General features: G+C 36.8%; 1 long non-coding RNA gene across 1 annotated transcript in view; it reads left to right on the top strand.

Annotated features, from left to right (window-relative positions):
• Window positions 1-7,343: 7,343 nt before the first annotated feature.
• The window catches only part of LOC113993992, a 77,074-nt gene continuing 71,166 nt past the window's right edge, over window positions 7,344-13,251 (top strand). Inside the window, exon 1 of the long non-coding RNA XR_005564512.1 lies at window positions 7,344-7,383. This is a non-coding gene — a long non-coding RNA (uncharacterized LOC113993992). The remainder of the gene's footprint in view (window positions 7,384-13,251) is intronic.

Raw genomic sequence — 13,251 nt, 5'->3', positions numbered from 1 at the left:
CAGACTGAACAAATCCAACTCTCTCAGCCTTTCCTCATAGGAGAGGTGCTTCATTCCTCTTAGCTTTTGGAAGGATGTTTCGCTTTGGGGCGGGAAAGCTCAGGACTGCATCATAAAACAGTTTATACAGAATATATATAAAAAAAATCATTAGTAGAAATTAATACCATGTACAAATATTCAAAATCTGAAATATTTAACAAGGCAAAGACCTCGAGATAAGTGTGTGTGCCATAACGTGGATGGCAACACTGCGGTGATCAGGAGTGCTGGGGTGCATTTGTTCCTACAGTTTGTCTGGGAAAATTGAACTCAGTTGTTTCATATTATTTTCCCTATTCTATACTTTTTGACAATTTCAACTAGTTCTCATCTTACTTATATACATAATAGACAAGCTTTAATGCACTACTTTTATTCTGTGGCTTAATTAATTAAAATTTACTGGGGTCACCAAAACTCTTTGTTCTGAAACTTTATGGTTCTTTATTCATTGTGTTGAAAGCACTCAGTCTTCCTAGTCTTTAAGTCAAAATACCTTAATTTCATGTAATTTATTTTTGCTTCATTTATGTTTCTGGTTTAATGAAGTATATTTTCCAGCTCAGATATTGCTGACAACACAATAATATGTGACCAGGTTTGTTTATATGTCCTCTTATCTCTGAGGATATAAAAAAGTTAATTCCTTTGACACTGCTAATAATGTGTAAATCCTTGAGCATTGTTTCTAATTTGGTCATAAAGTCTATGTATTGAGTAATATTCTGATGCAAATTTACAAAGCTAAGGAAAAATAGAACTGTAGAGTTCTCTGGGCATCCAAAGATCCAAAAGAATACTGAAATAGAATTATTCTTGATTCTCAGATAATTCTATACAGGTTATCTATCCAGAATGACGAAACTAGTCTGCTGAACCAATTCTGGGGGACCTTTGCCACATTTGTATCTCTTAAGTCTGATGCTTTACTTCAGTGATCGGATTTTGAAAAATAATTTTTTATAAAGATTTCATTGTATCTGACACACAGCCACACAGCACTTCAATTTTAAATTAGGTTAAATATCTTTAAAGATATCAAGGATTACAACAGAGGTTTCCATTTGGCAGTTCCAATATTTAGCCAAATATCCTCTGTTCTTTTCTTCATAATGGAAAAAAACACATACCTTTTAATTTATATGAAAATATCTATATTTTTAATATTCTACAAAACCTGGAAATCTGAAAGCAATGATATATTTATAATGTTCTGGAAACAAAAAATAGTGTTTTGATCCACACTGTTAAAAATTAAAAATCTTGTTTCACCCCTCAGGTTTTTGATTTTTTTTTAATGTGTACATAGTAAAAATAAGAAAAACTTTTTTTTACAAAAACAGGTAATTTTCAACTAGTTGAAAAAACAGATTCTACCATTAAAACAAATTCTTTAGTAGAAATTTTTCAGTTAAAATAAAGACAGGATATTCTCCAGGTCTCTCACCCCACACTTACCAAATACACTGACTTAATTAAAATAATTCCAAGGAAAATAGAACAATGGCATTGATATTCAACATCTTTCTTCTTTAACTATAGCTGCCCACCCAGGAGCTGCTGCATTGATCTCTGAAGCTCAGGTAATTAGGAGAAAATTTTACAGTAAAAAACCTGTTCAGTGAGAGTCTCTCTCTCAAAGAGATTTACTAGGACCAAAGAGACATTTTATCTAAATGACCACAAGCAATTGCTCTGTATACTGGAAAAAAAATTAAAAAAAAATATTCAGGGATCCTTTTGTTAAATTTGAGCTGGTCACTTACTACTGCTCTATTGATATGTTCTTAAGAGAATAATCTCAAGATATTCTCATTGGTCAGGGCAAACCTCCAGTTCTACCTTTCCTTTTCCTTCCCTTCTTGGCATTGATGTTCTCATTAGTGCCTTTACTAAAAACTGAGATGAGTGTTAAATATGTTAATTGGTCTCAATGAGTAAAATCATGGTTTATAGAGATCATGTTTTTTGCTTCTCCATGTGATATTCAGGGATAGGAAATATAGCCCTCAAATAAAATTGATTTATTTCTGAAAATGATAGTATATAATCTGAAATTTATTTTAATTTCAGTCTGGATTAAATATTTCACTGAAATTCAATGTGAGGTCATTAAAAGTCTTGATCATAATTTTGAAAGCAACTGTTGATATACTTGGAAAGAAGACATCCAAGTCAGGCTGACTTTTTTAACATTGACTCTAATATATTTTTATCTGAAATGGAATAAGAGAGGAAAAATGTTTAGATCCAATCTGGAGTTTGGATTGAAGTATGCTTTTCAAAAAAATCCAAAGACATTTTTAGAAGACTTTCTAAAGATATTTTAGAGGATATGGCATAAGTTAAGGAATAATCAATCTCAACCTGGCACATAACTAAATGAAACAGTTTTGCATCCTTTAGGCTACATCTATACTTTCTTGTGATCTGCTTCAGGGAATAATTGCTGAATTATTGTTCCAATTAATCTGGAGCAGTGTGCATCATCCCCATTCATGACTAACCCCTTCTAAAACCAATTTGCTATATCTACACTGCATAACACTTGGAGCATCGCCAGCTGAGAACATATTCCATAATCTGCTGTGCCAACTTAATGCAAGCACCCTTCAGTATGCCACGCTACCCATCTGTCTGTCCTCACGTGCCACATGCTTGCACCATCAAGTTTCAAGATTAGCCATATGAAACCAACCTCTGCTCGGAGGTCCTGGATACAATAGGCTGCACCTGCAGCTGCCACTGCTGCATCCCCAGTGTGATAAATATTACCATCTTGTCAGGTTTGCCACTGGGTTGGCCTTGTCCTCCTATAACCAAGGTAAGCTTTAGGATATGATATAAATGATCAAAAAAATATCTTTAAAGAAGAAATGATGTTGCACTGTGGCTCAAGGAGCCCAAACTTGGACATAGGACTTCAGGCATGGTCTTCTCAATTGTGGAGTAGAAGGATCACTTCCCTAGACTTGGTTTTCTTTGCTGCCACTGTGCACTGCTGGCTCACATACAGATTGCTGCCTACTTAGACACTTAGGTCCTTTTCTTTGGAGTTGTTTTGAACAGACAGTTCCAGAATGCACAGTTGTGGTGGGTTATTTATCACCAACCACCACACCGCCTGCCTCCCCCATGAACCATGTTTCCCATCAGATGCAGCTGCCTCATAACCTGCCATCAGTGTCCAGGAGGCAGCTCTCTTCTTCCGAGCCTACCCTCTCCCTGCTGAAAGCCACCCACGCCTTTCCTCCCCTGACAGTGGTGGGTATCTGCCCAACCAGTTCCTAAATGACCATACCCTGGGGGCAGCATGGAGGAGCCTCATGAGGGAGCTTCCAGCAACATTGATGGGTATTGACCCCAATACTGGATATGCAAATCCCTGGGAGCCAGCCTCACAGCAGGTAGCGACAGAGATGAGAGAGGGCTGGAGAAGGCAGACTGCTGTCGGTGGGTTTGTGAGGGACAGCTGGTTCTGGTTCCTGTCCCTCGTGTGCCTGTTGGATATGAGCAGGCTGTGGGATGTCCAGATGGCATTTCTTTCAACTACCTTGTGAGCCTGTCATACTTCTTCTGTGACAGGCAGGAGCTCCTGACATGCTGAGGAAACAATGCTTCCGTGGAACAGTGGTGTTGAACAAGGCTCATGGCTTTTTCCCACCTGGATCCTTGGCCCAGCTTAGTGTATGGGTGTAGCTGGCTCCTGTCTGACCCATGTCCCCAGTGGGGGTATGGAATCCCACTCCCCTCCCTGTGGTGTGCCATTACTGGCAGCTGGATGACTCCAGTTATGACTTGGCAGCCTGTAAGCTGCTGGGAAGAGCCGCTCTGGCGGCATCTTCCCAGGTTTTCTGGGGAAAGGAAGATTTTTGTGATGCTCTGTAAAATCGCAAGGGAACTACAAGGGTGAAAGAAAGAAAACCTGTGAGAAGGTTTCTTGGAAGGGGATGTATAATTGCTGATTTACTAAGGGATGTGCAGGAGCAGCAGCACTTTTTCTCCTGGTGCATATGCTTGTGTATGCTGAGAGGGAGTAGGGGTGAATGAAGTCTTTTTTGTCCCTCCTTGCAATGACATTTTGACAAGTCACTTATTTACTTCATTTGTAGCTGCCCTTATGAAATGGTGATTATTCTGTTGTTGGATCTGACCACTTCAAATTTTACACATCCAGTTCAGGAAAAGATTTAATTTTTAAATAGAAATATCTATGCACTCAATGGTCTTGTGTGTTTGTTGTTCAGTGTCTTACAGAGACAGGGACAGCAGCTATTTTGATTTGGTATGTTTTTGACATTGCACACTTTCATTTTTCTGGTAGAATTTCAATCTTCTGGGCCCAATTAGGTTCTCACCTCTGGTGATGCTTACTTGAATCTCCAATCACTACTCTCTCAAGAACAAAGTGAAAGGAATATTGAAGTGACCTGACTTAGTCTTGAGTATTTGCCAGCAGCTGAAAGGGATACCCGTTTTCTCAGGTCTTAGTCACTAACAGTGTCAAAGGCTAAAAACCTGTTTGAAACAACTATCTGGTTTTTATATACAGTATATTCTGTTTTGGATACAATTTTGTCATTTAACCGTACAAATTATGCTTTGCATTTCATTCTCTCACAGAGTTTTCAAGGTAGTTTCTGTGACACTAAAGATCAAATGCCATGAGTGACAGTGCTATTACAAGCTTTGCTATATTCAAGATGTATCTGCGTATATATTCACTTACTATAACATCATTCCCTTTCTTTGAAAAACCTCACAAAGTATATTTTTTCTATACTAGTAAATACAATTGGTTTAGTTTATAAAAGCTTGCCAGTGAGTAGGTTGGGGGTGCACCAGAATCTGGGAGGAGATATAGCTGGGTCAGATGACCCCAACTGACCCAAGGGTTGTTCCATACCATATGATGTCATTCTGAGCAACAAAAGCTGAGGAAAAGAAAGAGGAAGGAAGAGACATTGGGAGTTATTGCTTTTGTCTTCCCAGGTAACCATTACACATTGATGAAGCCCCACTTTCTTGGAAATGGTTAAACATCTGCTTGCTGATAGGAAGCAGTGAATGAATCCCTTATTTTGCTTAGCTTTTTTGTGCAGCTTTTGCTTTGCCTATTACACTGTCCTTATCTCAACACACAAGTTCTCTAAACTTTACCCTTCTGATTCTCTTTCCCTTCCCACTTGTAGCAGTAAACCTGCATTATATGGGAAAACTGTTGTTTAAACATGTCTTAAAATGACTTTTTGTGGTCTCTTTGCAAACACATGCTTTTTCTTCCCAACACCCCCCACGACAAGTGTTATCCCATTCAGGAATGTCCTGAGCAGATACAGACCACTGTAGGGAGTGAGGAAGTGGCTGTGTGGAGCTTACCTGCCTCCTGAGCTTAACCCACAACAGAAGTAATTTTAAAAGGAGCGCAAGAGTTTAACATTTCAGTAAACTGCAGAATCAATACAGGATTGGACCTGAGCATACTAAAGCAAGTTCTTCCTAAATCTGATCAGTAGTGAAATAATTAATATTAACTTATAAATGGTCATTTTTATGTTTCAAAGTTAACAAGCAATAAAATGAATGAAGCAGTTTAACTCTGTTGTAGAGACTGCAGTGGATTAGCAGCAGAATTTGAATTAAAAAAAATCTATATATTAAAGTATGTAATACATCTATTGTGCATTATGCGGTTCTTAAAAACAGAAAAGCTATCAACATACTTGTTATGTTTTGAACAATTATTCTTACTGTGAATCATGAATACTCTGATTAGATGTCTTGCCAACAACTTGAAAAATATGCAGACTGTTTACATCTTAAAGACAGAGATCTTTTTTTCTTTCAGTGCCTCTCCTCATCAGTTCAGTTAAACAGTGAGTTTGGACTTCATGGGTCTGTAGTTTAAAGTATTATTAAGAATTTTGTTCTATTTTTGACAGTGTCTCTGGCTAAAGATCCGGCTTATCTTCATTGGAATGCCTGACAGGATTTCTTCATAAAATACTCCACAACAAGAAAATTTCAAAATGAAGTGTTCTTTGGAGACTTCACAGTCTCCAAGCCCTCATTACATTGCCATTTATACAATATGCTTCCTAATCACCAGGGTCACTTTGCTGCGAAGGTACATCACAAAGGGAAAGCAGTAAATCTCATCGAATATTTCACAACCCTCTCTGGCAATTAAAGTTTTAAATGGCATCTTCTCTGCATAGCCAGTAAAATGAGAAGAAGAAGGTAACTGCAGGATTGCTCAGATAAAATGAGCCAATTTCACGTAATATTTCACGTTGAGAGAAAGAACACACACTAAACTGAAAGACAATATACATTGTTATGGCACCTCACTGCGCAGCAACAAAAGTTTCTATGGAGTTCTACTGGCTAATAGGACAAAATACTTTTAGGAGCTCATTTCAAATATACTGAATTTCTTTATCATCTAAGCATTCAGAGAATGAAAATCCATTTTCTTTCTCTCTCTCTTTGAGAGATGCAGTATGTTGCCAAGGATCCCCCCTCTAACTGTGAAAGACCTTCACTGAATTCAGTCTGGACAATCTCTCCAGTGCTCCCATTTTCCATTAAACTTGGAACAGGATTATAACGTATGTCCAGCCAATTTTAGAAGTTTTCAATCCAATGAGTATGCTAACACTTTTTGCAGAAACATCATAAATGAGGCTAGAGTCATGGAAGCTAGAAGGTTGAGGATTTTCTTGAAAAGTACTTTTGCTCCCTCTATTTTGCATTCTTCAAAATGCTACAGAAAACCGTGTCAGTGCAGCTCTCTGTTTTAGTGCAGAAACAAGACAGCCGAACATTGTAACTGAGAATTATGTATCTAGATACTATTCAAATACTACATACATGTACATAAAAAATGTTAAGAGTTGTTATATATTCTGTAGGGATTTTTTTCTGAGATAACCCACTTAAAAATTGTGTATCTCCCATAAGAAATTAATATAGTTAAACAAAACCATTAAATTCCCAAAGCATGTTAATTTTAAAATGTTAAATTAAAATTTTGTTTTTATCAATTATTTTTAATTGCAGTATTATATTCCAGAGTTTCCTAACCTTCTTTAATGTGTCACTCAATTGTGTAATGACACGTCACTTTTTGGCACGGAAAACAAATATTCCCTAACACTATCAAAGTTATGAAATAGTCAATAAAACGGTATCATTTTTAAGTATAGATAATAATAATGAATCTTGGGTCTTTGCATCTGTTACTATTGTAGGAAACTCCATGATGCATATGAAGAAGAGGAATAAGATGCTTTGTTGTGCCACTGAACAGTTAGAAGTTACTCAAGACTTGAGCAAAGAGTAAGTCCTATAGAAACTTATAGTTGGTAGAGAACTGGTTTCAAGGTAAAAATGAAACATGAGGACTTTTCATATGACTCTAAAACACACTGCATGCTATTAGCTTCACATGCATGATTTATTGGATACAGATATTGTGGATGCCTCATCCCTGGAAGTGTTTAAGGCCAGGCTGGATGGAGCTCTGAGCAACAGGGTCTAGTGAAAGGTGTCCCTGTCCATGGCAGTGGAGTTGGAACTAGGTGATCTTTAAGGTCCCTTCCAACCCAGTCCATTCTATGATATATAGCTATATATGCTCCTAGCAGTGATGATTATAGCCATATTTTTCAAAAAGCAATAAAGCGCTTACATTAAAAATCAAAAAACAATTTCATGAAGTTATGTTTTTCATTCAATATTTATGATCACAAGAACCTAGGACTCTTTAAATCCTTTGAAAAGCCATTTTAGACTTAGCGTACTCTTCCATTCCTCCTGCCACAAAATTTGAAAAAAAATCTGAAGTAAAAGTGAATTGACAGAAGAAAAGAAAGCACAAATTCTCATAAAAATATTCTAGTTTTTACAATCTTGTCTTGCAGGATTAATGACACATATTTTTAAGTGTAATACATATCTAAGTATCTTTGAAAACCAGAGATAACAAACGCACTTGAACTTTGTGTTTCAAACTGTACTGCAAAGATATGCTACAGAGAATAGATGTGTGTTGAGTGCCAGCTGTGGTGGACACCAGTGTCACCAGTGTCATAGAGACTTAAGCGTCATGAAAAATGGTACTTCACTGTAGTCTTTTTCTTCATCTGGTGAATCTGCAGAGAATGTTGAAAAACTGTTCCAAAAATCTTGAAACAAACAAAAGATAAAAATGCTGAAACTGACAGGGTATTTCACAGTAGAGATAATGAAGGATTTCTTTTAAAATTGTGCTTCATACAGTGAAGTTTCACTCATCTGCGCGCCAAGTCCTGCAGACTCTGAACAGCCAACACATGCTGAACTACCAGACACAAGGAATACAGCAGACAAATTTCAGTGAGATAGTCAAACCACGGTAGTTTAGCATTCTTTACTTGCAAAATTATTTCAACTGGTTTGACCCTTATCGAAAAACTTATTATGCTTCTAGTTGAAAAAAAAAATTGGTAAAAATGAGGAAATTTAATTTTACTTCATTTTAACCCAAAAAGCATAGGTTTCAAAGGAATCTGCAAGCCAAGTGACAGGCTGACATACATACAGGGGCTATTCCTCAGTTGTGTTCCTTTGTGTTTTTCCTTTATGCTGTCTCTCTGACTACATGGGTGCTCCATAGCAAAGTAGAAATTAATTAAAGGCTCATCAAATGTGTCTAGGGCAGACCTTCTTTGTTCTCACTCCAACAACATGTTGATGTGACGTATTAGAGGATAATAAATATGCTAGGGAACAGCATTACTTGGAAAGAATGCATCTAAGTTTGTTATGGTGATGTTGCTTTGACACTTACAGCTTAACTTCCATATAAATAATCTAGTTTCTTTTCTTGTGTACTGGACTTTTACAATATCCTCTTCATATGCTTGATTCAGTATTCAGAGTTCTTAAAGCTTGGGAAAAGGTGTCAAAAAAGATTCCTAGGGTTTAGTTCTTCTCTAGTTGTTGTTGTACAGAATATAGCATAAACTTTCTGGCAAAAATGATCTCCTCTTTGAAGGTGGAAAACCACAAACACTTAGTCTGACACTATAGGGTCCTGTGCTATTGCAATATCCCTCTGCTTCTTTGAAAAGTAAGAGTAGAATTTGCTCTACCTCTGAGTGGTAGCTCTTATGATAAATTTTGTTACTATAATGGTTATGACTGTGTTAAACACAGTGTCCAGTCTCACAGCCTGACACTTGGGGATCATAAATGTAGCATCTCCAAGGAAAAAGAAAAGGCTATCATTGTCATTTAGCATGACATTAAGTTATCTGATGTTACTCCTGTGTGAAAATGTTATCTTTTGGGAATACCCAGGAACGGTTGGAGAGAGAAGGAAGAATTTCTTTGTAAAATGGTTAATCATTACAGTTTTTGCTTGCCTTTGAGCATTTGCACTCATAATTTTGTAATTAGCAGATTTAATTGCTTTCTGACACTGAGGATTAAATAGCCTACCCTGCTCTCTGCTCTCAGAGCCATTAGTGTGCCTGTTGCCAAGGTCAATTGAGTCCATTTCAGTACTATTTTTCATCTATTTCCCTCTCACTAAGTGAATACTCCAGGATGCCTAAGAACAGAGCATATATCAGGGCCCCATTTTGTCTGTACTGTCTACGGTAGACAATTTCAGGACAATCACACCCAGTTCTTTTACTCTGGAAGCAATTATTTATACTAAGATATCAACCAACAAAGGTTACAAATTTATCAGTGTTCAATACTTTTTTTCTGACACAGCGGCAATAAATAATAATTACAGAAAGCATGACAGAATCACTTGATCATAGAATCAGAAAGTAGAATTCAGCTGCAGAGTTAAATCCTATGTGGGTTGTTTAACTTTTCTTTAGTTTCCGATGTCAGGTATGATTAATTATATCTTCAATTTACCCTAATATTTACACCCATTTGCATGTTGTTTTAATCAGCCTTGAAGATGCTTGGAGCTGAGAGAAAAATTCTGGGGTTTAGTATGCTTTTTCTGAACTTCTTTGGTTAGCTTATTGAAATGAAATTCCTTACTACAGTGGTTCCCACATGTATGTCTCTGTGCCACGCTCTTTTGTATTGCCTAAGACATGCACTGGAGTTTAATACTGACTGTCTAAGTTTCTTACAATAAGAATGATGTCAAATTATACTATTACAAGGACTATTATCATTACCCTGAAACATATGGAGATATATCAAAACACAAAGTATTGAAATAAAAGCTTTCCACAGGAACAGCATGGCACAGATCATGATTTAATTTAACTCTCCAAAAACTAGTTTGAATTAGCACTAGGGAAAACTAAAAAGGATTTATTATATTAATGCATCACTTGAAGTGGCAAGACCAAAAGTAAAACCAAGAAAAATATTCTTTGCTCACAGGTAGAAAGGCAAAATTTGAGCAATTTTAATATATTTTTTTTAAAAAACTTTCCTCAAATGTGGAGAAGTGCTCTGGGATTTTTAAGGAAGTCTGTGGATTGTGAAAATTTACATGGATTTGGAAAGCAAACAAATTAATGGAAGAAAAATTCGTCTTGAACTCCTGAATACAAAATCTTCACCTCTAATTGCAACAGTCCTCAAATGGTAAACTGCTGGATTCTGGAAGAATATTCAGAGCATTCCTTGTCTTGTTGTTTTAATTTTATGCCCTTTCCACAATACCATGGATTGTTTTGTTCAAAGAATGTTGATTTAAATTGTGCCTGACTCTATTTTCTTGCAAATTACCTGGAAAGGAGAATAAATCTTAAAATGATTAAGTTTGCTCATGACAATTTCAGAATAGTATAGATGTGGACCATTATCACAGAATGACAGACTTTATAAAACTCAGTGTGTAATAAAATGAAAAATTATGTTTAGTGTAGATGGACATAAAATACCATCAAACAAAAATAAGACTTATTTTCATATGTAAAATGATGGTTTCAGAGCTGGCCATTACCAGTCAGGACTGAGATCACAGTCTTATGAATCACAGCTCCATAAAAGCATAAGTTTAGTATTTGACAATTGTGAAAAAGCAATAAAATGTTAAACATTATTAGGAAAGAAATATATTACAAAATATGGTTTAACAACTTCTTGGATACTGCATGTATAATATAGGAAATAAAGCTCAGATTGACTTATACAGTCATGGAGGACAGTGCACATAATTAGATGATGCATTGATTTTTCCCAGTACTTCCCCATATTTATGATATTATCTTTGGCTATGTAGATTAATGTATATACGGAGTTATTTAAATTAAGTTCAATGAGTAATCAAGAAAAGCATAGGTAAAAGTCATCATAGTACTTATTAATGTAATCAAGAAATACTGAACCTCTTTTTTTAACAGTCAATAGAAATTTTGGCCCTGTACATGGTGGCTAATTAATGTTACTTTGACTGTAAATTCATCAGTTCTAATCTTCAAACTAAGCACAGGCACATTATAATGCAACGGCTCTCTGTTTGACATTTTTGAACAGATGAGTTCAGGTGTATTAACTCTGACTGATTCTTGTGACTGTCCATGTTGACACAACTGTTGAAAAACTTTTATGTTAGAACATGTAAGACCCCAAGCTCCAAGCTATGAGCTCATCAAAGAGGTTTTACTTCAAAATATGCAAGGGTCCAAAAATTCATCAGATTTATTAAAAGGGCCTTCAGTTCTTTTATACCTTGAGAGGGTACAAGCGAGAAGGTACCACACACGTTTTCTCAGGAGGTAAAACAACACGCTTTTACTGACAAACTTTAGAAAATAAGGTAACTTGGCAAAAGTTTAATGGGCAACATTCAACCAAAATTAAGCATTACACAAAGTATTGACTTAGCACATACTAACCCATACAACTTAGCAAAATCCAACCCATCCAGCTTTAAATTACTCAAAATATCAAGAAAGGAGATTAAGAGAAGAAGTAAAGAAAAAGAGTGAAAAAGAGAGAATTATAGCTACCACCTGGAGTACCATGCAATTCCAGCTTCCCCATTTCCAGACGGTAAGGTCCAAACACATGAAGACCACATGTCTTTATTTTTATCTGCTCTGGCCCCCCTTGTGACTACCCCCCAAGGCAGGACTCCTGGCCCACTGGCCATTCTGGGGCTCTGGGGCAAGGCATGGGCCAGTGCTCCTGGTGTGCCAGCCATTCTGGGGCTGGGTTAGGGGCTCCAGGGGATGTGGGCGAGTGCTCCTCAGCTGCTTTTGACTCACAGCTGATCCAATTCTGCCTCAGGAGGCTTGAAGGGGCTAGGATGTGGAACGGGGCACCACCTCACCTCCATGAAATTTGTTCTGCCCCTTCCCTTCCCTCCCCCCCTTGAGTTGGTCCAACCCAACAAGTAAGATAATAATCCAGTGTTTCAGAAAACATTTAAGTCTGCAAAATGTTGCCCTCATGATAGGAACAGCAGCATGTGGCCACCATTACACCTGTCAAGGTGGAGGTTGCTCTCGAGAGTTTGCCCAGTAGGTTCCATGAGGTTGCATTTTGACAGTTCTTTACCAGTGTTCAGCCTTTTCTAACTTTAAGCCAGGTTTCAACCTAATATTGCAGTATAAATAGTTGGACAATAAAGACTTCTGTGCAAGCTTGATGGTGAGCTAACATGACAGCAAACCCACATTCTTTATAACAAGTAACAAGATTGTTTTTACATTGTTGAACTCATGCTTTAAACCACTTCAAATACAAAGCTGGAGTTATATCCCAAAGAAGCACTCTATTGTTAATAATAGAACCTTTTATCTTTCATTTTAGACACTGTCAAAGACAAGTTGTAGCCATGACAGATATATGATCTGATTTAGGATATTCTTCTCTGGGAAATATTAGGACATATGCTTTCCCTATCCCAACCACCCACTCACAATTGTCTCTAAAAGGAAAGAATAGCAGCAATGGACGAAAAAGACCATGCAGAGCATTAGAAGATTCAGCTGATAGTAAACAGTAGTTTGCTTTGTTCCTACACTTATTTCATACACTAACATGTTTAAGGATATTGTTTTTGTCAATAAGCGAATGACTTGATACAATGCCTTTAAACTTAACATCTATTTGTGTTTTGATCTCAAAGTTTATAGCAGCACAAGAACCCAAACGTAATATTTCAATCTCTTATATGCAACTGGGTTCATAATTCCTCCATTATTATTCTGCTTATTATTTTCATCCTAT

The sequence above is a fragment of the Pipra filicauda genome, unplaced genomic scaffold (assembly GCF_003945595.2).
Source record: "Pipra filicauda isolate LSUMZ 115617 unplaced genomic scaffold, ASM394559v2 scaffold32_size4067784_pilon, whole genome shotgun sequence".
Taxonomy (NCBI): Eukaryota; Metazoa; Chordata; class Aves; order Passeriformes; family Pipridae; genus Pipra; species Pipra filicauda.
Note: the sequence above shows the minus strand (reverse complement) of the source record. Positions and strands in the feature narration are given on the sequence as shown.